Consider the following 9,160-nt stretch of genomic DNA (forward strand, 5'->3'; position numbering starts at 1 on the left):
TGTGGACACAGGCAGGTTATTTCAATGCTCTGAGTCTCCGTGGGCGGTGGGGACCTGCTTCAAATCGCCTTCACTCCTGGGTCCAAGCTGGTGGAAACATCGCTACCTGAAATGTTGATGCCTGGGACTGTCCCAACTTTAGCACCGAAAATTCCACACCTTGGGAACCTCCTCCATCTCAGGCAAGCCAGGAGAGCTAGTCACCCTCCAGAGAAGTGGGACAGATCACACCCTGGCCCTTAAAGCTTCTGTTTAGAAGCCAAACACAACACCTCCTCTCACTTCAGTGACTCAAGCACGTCAGATGGCCACAGAGATCTCCAAGAAGCGGGGAGGCATCTTCCCAACTGCATCCAAGGGAGGGGACCTGGAAACACGTGGTTGCCAGCTCTGGTAACACCATACCTGCTTCCCCTCCTCCCCGTCTGGGTTTCTAGTCCCTCAGGTAGCATTCAACTCTGGCACCTGATCCTAGCACATTTGTCATCAGTGGACTTTTGTCCCCCTAACTCCGCTCCACTTTAAGAGCAGCATTGGTAGTAAGCTGTAAAAAGTGGGTGCTAATGGCAGAATCAGCTTCTCCTGCAATGATATCTACTCGTTCATTTGCTGATCAGAGAATTCATTCATTAGACAGATGCCGACTGAACCCCCGTTGTGCCGGAGACGTGCTATGTGATATGATGTCATCTTCAATACACAATATACAAGCCCAAGAAATAGTGAGCTGGTAATACTGAGCTTTTACTATGCCATCTATAGATACCATTTTCTCTATTAAATTATTTTATATTTTCTCCCCTGCCTCTTCTCAACATTTCCTAAGACTGAATCAAGAGGCTTAAACTAAGTAATGTTATTAAAGTGCTCAAACTAATAAGCTCATGCCTGCTTAGCCGAATAGCTCCACCCGCCGTGGCTCTGCCTCCCAGGTGAGATGCTGGGTGTAAGGAAGGGGACAGGACCCAACACTGGGAAGTTGTGGCGTGCTTGCATATCTGCGAGTCCTTGCAGTTTGGTTGTATGCCATTGTATGCCGAACAGCCATGCCCAGATGCAGGTGGCTGCTTCCAGGGTCTTGGTCACAATGGTCTTAACCATCTGTGGAACATCAGAAAACCCACGCTCGGGCCACCTCCTGAGACAAATTAGAATCTGTGGGGTGGGGTGAGGCTTGGGCATCATTTTTTAATGTTTCCCTAGTGAAGCTGTTGGCCTAGGACTGTGGTTCTCACATTTTAAGATGCATCGGAATCACGTGCAGGGCTTGTGAAAACACAGATCTCCGGGTTCCACCCGGGTTTGTGATTCAATAGGTCTGGGATAGGGCCCGAGAGTGTGCGTTTCTAACAAGCTCTCAGAACAGCATGTTGCAGCTGGTCTGGAGGCCACATTTTGAGAACCACTGGTCTAGGAGATCCTCAGCATCCTTAAAAACTGAATGGATGACGATGGGATAGTGGCAGGGAGGGCTCTCCTGGAGTTTGATTACCTCAGGAGGAGGGCACAGTGTGATAGCATGCTATAGAATGTTTTGCAATATTTTAAAAAGTATACGCTGTTGAGAGGACTGTTTCTTTTTACTTAAGACTATGGTTTCTACTTAAGACTATATGCGTTTCGGGTGACTGCATATAAGCTTGTATTGTTCTTTTTCATGAGGCTGCATCACCCCATTGTAATTATGAAGCATAAGTTGTTTAACCAGTCTGGTATAAATGGATGCTTATTTATTTTTTTCTTTTGCCATTATAAGAATTTAAACAGCAAGACAAACAGATCTATCAGATAAGTTCATTAAGGTGAAATTTTTGGATCAAGATTATGTCCAATTTCCACATTGATCTAAACTGTCAAACTCCCTGGGAATTTCTAAGAGGCGGTACAGAAGCAAGGGTTCTGCTGCCAGGCTGCGTGGGGTCAGCTATTGCGTGACTTTGCCACTTACTAGTTGGGTAACGGGCAATTTACAGTCAACCTCCTGCGCCTCAGTTTTCTTGTCCGTAAGATGGTGACAATAGCAATCCTTTCCTCACCAGGCTCTTATGAGGACTAAGTAAGGAAGACATGCGAAACAGCACACTACCTGACACAAAGCAAGGCCTGGGTAACCGACGCCAAACAGAAAACAAGAGGGCAGAACTAGGCAAGTAGAACCCCTGAGACTTCAGTGGGTGGCCCAGATTATCGCATGTTGGTTCGGGCCGCTACTTCTGTGCGGCACAACGGTTCCCAGTGTCCCCATGTTTGGGCTACCCATGTAGACCGCACTGGTGGGGCTTGTGTTAGCGGCCTGCAAGGCCTAAGGGGTCTGGCAGTTTCACTAGGACCGACTGACTTCCCTGAGGCTTAGGCCCTTGCCTTAGCTTTGGGTCCGGTACAGTAACTAACAGAGACTCAGTGTGGGGTTCTGACACTACGGCCTTCAAAGCAGTGATGTCTCAAGAGTGAGATTTAATGCTGACGACAGATATAGGAGGCTTACTGGGAAACTGAAGCAGAAAGAAAAGTGACTTGCCTAAGATTACACAAAAGGCAATGATGGAGGTGGAATTAGGAGAAAGCATTGTCCTTCCATCGTGCGAGAGAGTCTCTCTCACTAAAGGCATGGTGTTGGCCGCATAAAGAAGTGCTGGCGATGAGGAGGATGACTGTGACCCCGGCCCTAATGCACTCCAGCTGAGCACCGTGGATCAGCGAGCTGCACTCAGCATGTCCCGCGGATTGTTTTACTAATTCTCATGACCCTGTGGCTGAGTGTTCACTAGGTGCCGGCTGCTCTTCTAAACACTTTCTACGTTCAGATTTGTTTCAGTCTCACCGTCCCATGAGGTAGGTGCTAACATTATCTCCGCTGTACAGACGATGAACGAGGGATAGGGAGGTTAGCGAACTTGAAAAAAGTTAGTGAGTAGGGGGCTCACTATCCTGACCCAGATATTCCACCTGTTTTTGTTGGTTTTTTAATTTTTATTTTTTTATTATTTTATTAGCTTTAAACTTTCTTTTCAAACTCTAAGAGAATGTTTATGTAGAAAGTCACAGAGGTACAAGTGAGCTGCAGAAGAAGAGGGCCCAGGGAACACGGTAGAGAGGCAAAAGAAGAGCCCTTGGCACTTAGGAGAAAGTGAGGCAAGGAAGCACACCTGGGGGAGGGGGTGGGGAAAGGCACGGGTGTGCTCCCTGGAGAGAGCTGCCTTTTGCTGGTTTCTGTGAACTTCAGGTGGAGGAGCTGTTTTAATCACACTCTTCAGTCCGTAGGACCCTCTCCTCATTGGTGTCTGCAAGGCCCCTCTTTGGTTTTATCTGTCTGTCTGTCTGTCTGTCCATTATCTCATTTTATTCATGCTTCCTCCCATTCTGCCCTCTCCCTCTCTGGAAGCAACCATTCTACTGTGCTTAATTTAAAGTACATCTCGTCGTTTCTGTGAGTTGTTGTAAAATCTGTGCTATAACACTCATGTGTTGTTACTTGTGTGCAGCTTCTTATCCGTCCGTCCAAGGGCAGCAAAGGCCTGTGTTAAGACTGCTGCTGCTGCAGGCTGTCCTGCATGCTTGAGCTACTCTGCCCGCACAGTTAACTCCCGCACTGCCCTCACTCTTGATGCGCAAGGAGCCAGCAAGTGAGTTTGGGCGCACGCCAATCATGTAGTCTTGGTTCCACTTAAAACTAACACATTTGGGTTTATACAGTTACAACAGGCTGAAGGTCAGCAAGATGAAGGAATAAGCTAGAGACCTACAGATATTGTTGGAGGTGCGGCCTCACATTCATCTGCTCTCCTAACCCCAGGTCATCCCAGAGAGTGACAAACCCTGTCATCACGATGGGCTCGCCATCAAGCACGGCGTTAGGAAAATTCCCCTCGACTTCCCCCTCCAGCCAGATTAGCACCCCAGGCCTCTGCAGAGGACTGTGTCCATCAACCCTGGAGCTTTAGCAAAGCACCCAACTCACAAATCCAAGTCAATTCCTGATGATTGAAAAAAAAAGTCTTCTAAAGCTAGAGGTGTCATTAAATTTGTATAAACCAATATAATCACCCCAAACTCAGACCCATTTGAGGCCAGAAGCACCTCCATCATTCCCTAGTGTTCAGAAATAAAAGATACATTCAAGTCCTAACTCCCAGTACCTCAGAATGGGACCTTATTTATAAAGAGGGTCATTTCAGATCAGTTAAGATGAGGTTGCACTGGAGTAGGATGGACCCTTAATCCAATGTGACCGGTGTCCTTATAAGAAAAAGGCCATGTGAAGATGCCAAGGCACAGGGAGGATGCCATGCGCAGAGGGAGGCAGAGACTGGATACTGCATCTATCACCAAGGAACACCTAGGAATGCCGGAAGCTACTAAAGAGACATGGAACAGATTCTTCTGCACAGTCCTCAAGGGGCAGCAACACCGTGGTTTTGGACTCTAGCCTCCGGAACTGGGAGAGTATAAACTTCTAGTGCCATAAGCCACTGAGTTTGTAGTAGTTTGTTATGGCAGCCCTATGAAACTCGTATAGTTGTCCCCACTCATGGGCGGGGGCTAAGGCCCCCAGTGGATGCCTGGAACCTCAGATAGTAGTGAACACTAAATACATTATGCTTTTTCCTATACATTCTTACCTGTGATAAAGTTTAGTTTATAAATTAGGCACAGTAAAAGATTAACAACAATAACTCATAATAAGAACAACTACAACAATATACTGTCATAAAAGTTATGTAAATGTCAGCTCTCTCTTTTCAGTAATTTTATATTTTTCAGTCCAAAACGATTCCTGAATCTGTGCGACCATCTCTTACTTACAGTAAATGACTTGGCGTCACTCAGCTCAGGGGACCCCTCGCTGAAGTCTCCCTGTAGGCTCAGGGCTTCCTGGCACCACGTCGCCACCGATCAGAACACGTTTTCCGCTCATGTCTTGTCCCCAAATTTAATCACGTGCTGTGTCCATAACTTTGGCAGTTTGAGGTACAACAGCCAAACTGGCATAAGTTTCTCTTTCTTTCCTCACAGAATCGTTTCTTTCCTTTTTAGGTTGAGGACTTTCACCCTTTCACTTTAAGGGTGACTTTCACTTCTCTGTGGCTTATCCAAATCGCCAGCGTCACTACTCTTGTGCTTTGGGGCCCTCAGCAAGTGAAGTAAGGGTTTCTTGAACACTAGCACTGCAATACCAGGACAGTTGCTCTGGTAACACGCAGACTGCTACTAAGTGACAAGGGGCAAGGTAGTATGCCAGGTCTGTCCAGAAGGTATCCAGCCATGTAACATGAAAAATAGAGACATTTATTGAAGAAGATACAAGATACAAGAAACATTGTCCACAGGACAATGATGCCTCAGTCCCCTTCAGAGTAGGCACCTTGGGACCTCACACAGTTCTCCCAATTGCCATCAGCTGCCCCATCATATTTTCCTGGATCTCATGGATAATCTGAAATCTCTTCCCTTTCCAGGGTGATTTTAGTTTTTGGAAAAGCCAGAGGTTGCAGGGCACCAAATCTGGGCTATACAGGGGTTGAGTCACCTGGGTGATTTGATGTTTCCCCAAAAAATTCTGTAGGAGAGGTGATGCATAAATGGGTGCATTGTCTTGATGAAGCTGCCAGTCACCAGTTGCCCATAGCTGTGGCCCTCTGAATCATCCAAATGATCTCTGGGGAGGAATGTTCAAGCTTATCACAAAATTTCATGCAGTTTCATCACTCTACTCACTCAGTCATTTTGAATGCAACAACCACACAGTACACACACTCACTCAACCACTTTTACCGCCCCATACTGACTAGTATAGTGAAGTTTACATTTTTCACACATGCGCATTCCAGTCCACTCTCCTTGGCTGCCAGATTAGATTGATGTCACACAAACCATTCTCATTACATTAACAACAGCTGGACTTTTTCTGGACAGACCTTGTATACAGTGTGAATACTTGGGAGGCGGGGGCGGGGCAGGGAAGGTGGGATGGAGCAGGATGGTGCACAATTTAAACTAATGAATTGTTATTTCCGAAATTTCCAGTTAATATTTTCGGACCATGATTGACGTCACATAACTGACAACTGCAGAAAGTGAAACAGCAGAAAGGGGACCACTATGCAGGTTGCACAGGACTTTGAGAGCCTGGGCTCTGTTCAGAGACAATTTAGCAGCACTTTGCCTAACACCCACAGGTCCACCACCCCGGCCCCGTGCAACTCCCAACTCTGGATAGGACGTACCATCTAAGTTCTCTGCCCTGTGCGCAGGCTATCAAGGTGATAGTGACATGGGATGAATTGCTTACACTGCAGTTGCAGTCCCCACCCACACTTGCTCCTCTCCGAGCCTGAGCAATCTTTCATCACGCCGACTTCATCAGAGATTTTCACCTGGGGGCAGGAAAAGGGCTGCTTCACTTTACTTAAAAAGTATTTTGAGAATTCCTAAAAACCATAGAGGAAGAGAGGGGATTTGTATGTTTTGCAAGGGAGTGTGAAGGTCCAGCCCATTTCCCTTTGTGCCAAGTCACTTGCCTGAGGTTATTTTTTTTAAACATTTTTAAAAAGATTTTATTTATTTTATTTTTAGAGAAAGGGGAAGGGAAGGAGAAAGAGAGGATGAGAAACATCAATGTGTGGTTGCTTCTTGCAAGCCCCCTACAGGGGACCTGACCTGCAACCCAGGCATGTGCCCTGACTGGGAATCAAACCTTTGCTTCGCAGGCCCACATTCAATTCGCTGATGTATACCAGCCAGGTGAGGTTATTAGGTAGGACAACATGGACTTGAATGCAGAAACTGCTCTCTCCTTCCTATTCCACAACCCAGCTTCTGGTCTCTTCATTCCAATAAAATTGCTCTTTCAAAGATCACCAATGGCCATTTAGTTGCCAAATCTGAATACCTAAAGATCTTTCCCCCTCATCTTTGTTCTCCACTCCTCCTTAGCACTGCATTGTCTCTTTCTTCCGCATCTGCTGCTCTTCTGGCCTTTCCTCACATTGGCTGTTTCATCTCTGGCCCCACTTCCTTCTCAGTTTCCCCAGGATGGGTGTGCCCCAAGGTCTTATCCTCGGCCATCTTTTGCCTCTCTCTTTCCTCTCGCTAGGTAATGTCATCCAATCTCCTGTTTTGCCATCTGAGCTTTACTCTCAAGGTCCCCATTCCTAGCTGCCTCCTGGATATCACGGCCTAATTATAAGCTCAACAATGAACTCACTGAGTTTTCCCCCCACCCCAGGCCTGCTAGCTCCTTACTTTTATTTTCTCACTCACCCCAGTCAGAGATTCCTCCCTTTGTCTTGTCTCCTACATGCTCCACGCCCCCAATATCTCGTATCTCTTTTCTCTCTCAGTTCCTGCTACCTTTGCCTTTGTTACTCTCAGCACATCAGTGAATCAGCAAATGGCAGCCATCGCCGCCATAGCCATAGCCATCTCTTTTCCTCCTAATGCACGTCACATGTGGTTGCCAACTCAGTCATGGCAGCATGGTCGTCAGCATGCCACTTTCCTGCTCAGAAACTTCCAGGGGCTTCCAAACTCCATTACCTGATATATGCCCTGCGCATAGCTCCCATCTATTCATTTCCGCCATTCGTTTCCCTTCCTGTGCCTGTCACAACAGCAAAACTGAACCACTATTTCTGCAGCAAACACTCCACACCTCCTCACCTCCTTTTCCACCATCTTTGCTTATGGTCCATCTTTCTGGAGTAACTTCCGTTCCCCCAGCTCTGCATTTTCAAGGCCTACTTATTCTTCAAATCTCAGTGACAATGCCACTTTCACAAAGCCATCAATAAATGCTTTGCCCTGCCCACCCCATTAACTGGAAGTTATTTCTCCAGCCTCTGAGTTGTCATCGCTCTTTACCTAGACCTCTCCTACAATACCACCATTTCCTTTGTGCATTAGTTTGTTTTAATAACAATAGACATCCTTTGTTAAAGTCTTAATGCTATTTTCATGTAATCCTCCTAATAACTCTATGAAGTAGATACTATTACCCCCATTTTGCAGGTTAGGAAACTGAGGCAAGAAGAGGCTAAATAAAATAACTTATCTAAGAATGCATTAAGTGGTGAATCCGGGGTTCAAACAAATAGAGCTCCAGGGCCCAAGCTTCTAACCACCTCTACACAAGACTCTAGACAAGGAGCTCCTGGAGACAAAAATCCTTGTATGCTCCGCCTTTGCATCTCCCTAAGTACGTGATGCCACTCACTACACGTTAAAAAAAACTCAGTGAAAGGAGGCCAGACTTGGTCAGAGGTTCCCTTTCTCTCCTCCACAGGTGGCTAAATTAGTGATTATTCTATGGTGTTTGACGCAAATACTGCTGTTTCTTTTCCCCACTGCTCCCCTTCCCCGTTTCTTCCTTTCTGCTCCTTTTCTGCTCTCAGCCTGTGTAGAAGGCAATGTTATCAGGAGGGGCAGAAGGGCCGCCTCCTACTCTAAGGAGACTTTAGAGGGGTTCTCCTGGGGACTGGAAGCTGCCTGAGTAGCGAGCAGGCAGCAGCCTTCTTCAGCTGGCGAATGCTCTGCAGCTTGTAACCTCAGGTCATTCCAGAGAATAAACCTTCTGAAATAAACACAGAGGAATGGATCTTTTATTATCTCCAGATGGCCTGTGCAGCCTTGGGAGACGTCGCAACAATCCTGGTATGCCTGGATCACACTTCTGTTACCTTCCAAAGGGAAAGAAAATTCCTTTCACTGAGAAGTGGTAGCTTGTGTTAATTAAAGAGCCATCCAGATTTTTCTGGTTTGCTTTTTATTTATCTTTACATCCCCCTCCCCCTTTTAAAATAAGATATTAGGTTGCATTGGAACACCCACACATGTAAAACTATTGTTTTTGAGTTGTTACTCAAGTTTTAGATGTTATGTTATAAAACAAGGATGAGAGTGGAATGTCCTTCAGGGCATTACTGGAAGAGGAAGTATAATAAAGCATATCTGAAGAATTTTAGTTTTTGCTCTGTTAGTGGTGGCTGGCTGAGCAGCTTCCACATAGAAGGTGCCCAATAAATACTTATTTATTTGTTTTTAAAAGATTTTATTTATTTTTAGAGAGAGGGGAAGGGAAACAGAGGGGGACAGAAATATCAATGTGAGAGAGAAACATCAATCAGTTGTCTTTTGCAAGCTCCCGGATCAGAACTGAACTTGC

At 46.1% G+C, this 9,160-nt stretch overlaps 1 protein-coding gene across 1 annotated transcript in view; it reads right to left on the reverse strand.

The window, feature by feature from the left end:
* NFE2L2 (NFE2 like bZIP transcription factor 2) overlaps window positions 1-4,825 on the reverse strand; it is a 59,259-nt gene extending 54,434 nt beyond the window's left edge. Inside the window, exon 1 of the mRNA XM_053918798.1 lies at window positions 4,804-4,825. The gene's annotated coding sequence lies outside the window, so the exon portion shown is untranslated. The remainder of the gene's footprint in view (window positions 1-4,803) is intronic.
* Between the last annotated feature and the right edge of the window lie 4,335 nt (window positions 4,826-9,160).

This window comes from Desmodus rotundus, chromosome 2, assembly GCF_022682495.2.
Source record: "Desmodus rotundus isolate HL8 chromosome 2, HLdesRot8A.1, whole genome shotgun sequence".
NCBI classification, from domain to species: domain Eukaryota; kingdom Metazoa; phylum Chordata; class Mammalia; order Chiroptera; family Phyllostomidae; genus Desmodus; species Desmodus rotundus.